The 3,526-nt window shown below is 39.3% G+C and overlaps 1 non-coding gene across 1 annotated transcript; it reads right to left on the bottom strand.

Annotated features, from left to right (window-relative positions):
* Positions 1 to 3,144: 3,144 nt before the first annotated feature.
* On the bottom strand, positions 3,145 to 3,218 carry Trnat-ugu (transfer RNA threonine (anticodon UGU)). The gene has a single exon. It is a non-coding gene; the product is annotated as a tRNA-Thr (tRNA).
* Positions 3,219 to 3,526: the final 308 nt, after the last annotated feature.

Raw genomic sequence — 3,526 nt, 5'->3', positions numbered from 1 at the left:
GAATCTGTTTGTGTATTCCTCTCTTGGTCTCCCTCTATGATTTTTACCCTCCACGCTTCCCTCCAATACTAAATTGGTGATCCCTTGATGTCTCAAAATATGCTAGTCAAGTTGTGCCACAAACTCCTCTTCTCTCCAATTCTATTTAATACCTCCTCATTAGTTATGTGATCTACCCATCTAATCTTCAGCATTCTTCTGTAACACCACATTTCAAAAGCTTCTATTCTCTTCTTGTCTAAACTATTTATCATCCACATTTCACTTCCATACAAGGCTACACTCCATACAAATACTATCAGAAACGACTTCCTGACACTTAAATCTATACTCAGTGTTAACAAATTTTTCTTCTTCAGAAACACTTTCCTTGCCATTGCCAGTCTACATTTTATATCCTCTCTACTTCGACCATCATCAGTTATTTTGCTCCCCAAATAGCAAAACTCATTTACTACTTTAAGTGTCTCATTTCCTAATCTAATTCCCTCATCATCACCCGACTTAATTCGACTACATTCCGTTATCCTCGTTTTGCTTTTGTTGATGTTCATCTTATATCCCCCTTTCAAGACACTGTCCATTTTGTTCAGCTGCTCTTCCAGGTCCTCTGCTGTGTCTGACAGAATTACAATGTCATCGGTGAACCTCAAAGTTTTTATTTCTTCTCCATGGATTTTAATTCCTACTCCAAATTTTTCTTTTGGTTCCTTCACTGCTTCCTCAATATACAGAATGAATAACATCAGGGATAGGCTACAACCCCGTCTCACTCCCCTTCCCAACCACTGCTTCCCTTTCATGCCCCTCGACTCTTATAATTGCCATCTGGTTTCTCTACAAATTGTAAATAGCCTTTCGTTCCCAGTATTTTACCCCTGCCACCTTCTGAATTTGAAAGAGAGTATTCCAGTCAACATTGTCAAAAGCTTGCTCTAAGTCTACAAATGCTAGAAATGTAGGTTTGCCTTTCCTTAATCTATTTTCTAATATAAGTCGTAGGGTCAGTATTGCCTCATATGTTCCAACATTTCTAAGGAATCCAAACTGATCTTCCCCAAGGTTGGCTTCTACCAGTTTTTCCATTCGTCTGTAAAGAATGTGTGTTAGTATTTTGCAGCCGTGGCTTATTAAACTGATAGTCTGGTAATTTTCATATCTGTCAACACCTGCTTTCTTTGGGATTGGAATTATTATATTCTTCTTGAAGTCTGAGGGTATTTTGCCTGTCTCGTACACCTTGCTCACTAGATGGTAGAGTTTTGTGAGGCCTGCCTCTCCCAACGCTGTCAGTATTTCTAATGGAATGTTGTCTATTCCCAGGGCCTTGTTTTGACTTAGGTCTTTCAGTGTTCTGTCAAACTCTTCACGCAGTATCATATTTGCTATTTCATCTTTATCTACAGTCTCTTCCATTTCTATAATATTGTCCTCAAGGAAATCGCCCTTGTATAGACCCTCTATATACTCCTTCCACCTTTCTGCTTTTCCTTCTTTGCTTACAACTGGGTTTCCATCTGAGCTCTTGATATTCATACAAGTGCTTCTCTTTTCTCCAAAGGTCTCTTTAATTTTCCTGTAGGCAGTATCTATCTTACCCTAGTGATACGTGCCTCTACATCCACTAGCCATCCCTGCTTAGCCGTTTTCCACTTCCTGTCGATCTTATTTTTGAGACTTTTGTATTCCTTTTTGCCTACTTCATTTACTGCATTTTTATATTTTCTCCTTTCATCAATTAAATTCAATATCTCTTCTGTTACCCAAGGATTTCCAGTAGCCCTCGTCTTTTTACCTACTTGATCCTCTGCTACCTTCTCTATTTCATCTCTCAAAGCTACCCATTCTTCTTCTACTGTATTTCTTTCCCCCATTCTTGTCAATGGTTTCCTAATACTTTCCCTGAAGCTCTTTACAACCTCTGGTTCTTTCAGTTTATCCAGGTCCCATCTCCTCAATTAACTCTAAATAATGAAAAGTGTGAAGTCATTCACATGAGCACTATAAGGCATTACAATGAATCCACTAAATTTTGGTTACACGATACATCACACAAATCTGAAGGTTGTAATATCAACTATATACTTAGGGATACAATTATGAATAACTTGAATTGGAATGATAACATAGATAATGTTGTGGGAGAAGCAAACCAAACACTGCGATTTATTGGCATAACACTTAGAAAATGCAACAGGTCTACTAAAGAGACTGCTTACACTATGTTTGTTCTCTCTTGGAGTATTGCTGTCGGCTGTGGGATCCTCATCAGTAATGATGGCTGGAGGACATCAAAAATGACCAGAGAAGGGCAGCTCTTTTTGCACTGTCACGAAATAGTGGAGAGAGTGCCATGAATATGATACACAAATTTGGGTGGCAATTATTAACACCAAACCGTTTTTTTGTAACAGGATCTTTTCATGAAATTTCAGCCACAAATTTGCTCCTCAGAGTGTGAAAATATTTTGTTAGTGTCCACCTATATAGGGAGAAATGATCATCATAACAAAAAAAAGAGAAATCAGATCGCGCACAGAAAGAGTTAAGTGTTTGTTTTTATCACACACTGTTAGAGAGTAGAAAGTAGAGAAATAGCTTGAAAGTGGTTTGATGGTCACTCTGTCAGGCTCTTAATTGTGAATTGCAAAGTAATCAGGTAGATGTAAATGTAGTTGCTAGTTCCCATATTCTTGGGCAGGAATGTTACTTACTATAAAGGTTGAAATAGAGTATCATGAGCACATTTTGGTGCACTGTTGTGTTAAGTTCCATATTTACAACTGTATTTTTAATTATGTATGTTAGCCTAGTGGTCTAAGGTGCTGCAGTCATGGACTGTGCGGCTGGTCCCGGCGGAGGTTCGAGTCCTCCCTTGGGCATGGGTGTGTGTGTTTGTCGTTAGGATAATTTAGGTTAAGTAGTGTGTAAGCTTAGGCTCTGCTGACCTTAGCAGTTAAGTACCACAAGATTTCACACACATTTGAACATTTTTGAATTATATATGAAGGTAGTATCTGTTCCTGAAAGAACAGTTAACGTTGATGACCATGCAGTTTTTGTTAGAATGAAATGATAATTAAATGGACACCCTAGCTGCAAACAGGCGTTGAGATACTTCATTGGGGACATATTGAAAATGTGTGCCCCGACCGGGGCTCGAACCCGGGATCTCCTGCTTACATGGCAGATGCTCTGTCCATCTGAGCCACCAAGGCACAGAGGAGAGTGTGCCTGCAGGGACTTATCCCTTGCACGCTCCCCGTGAGACCCACATTCCCAACATGTCCACACAACTACATTCGTAGTGCGCCTAATAGATGTTTGCCCATAATACTCATTACTCATGGCAGATTATCTATCAAGTACCGTAAGAGTTTGAGCGTAGCGTATGCATTCGCACAAGAAGGTCAATAACCGGGAAGCCATATTTGGACTATATATGAAGGTACTATATGTTCCCGAAAGAACAGTTATCGTTGATGACCATGCAGCTTTCGTTAGAATGAAATGATAATTAAATGGA

This window comes from Schistocerca serialis, chromosome 2, assembly GCF_023864345.2.
Source record: "Schistocerca serialis cubense isolate TAMUIC-IGC-003099 chromosome 2, iqSchSeri2.2, whole genome shotgun sequence".
NCBI classification, from domain to species: Eukaryota; Metazoa; Arthropoda; class Insecta; order Orthoptera; family Acrididae; genus Schistocerca; species Schistocerca serialis.
Note: the sequence above shows the minus strand (reverse complement) of the source record. Positions and strands in the feature narration are given on the sequence as shown.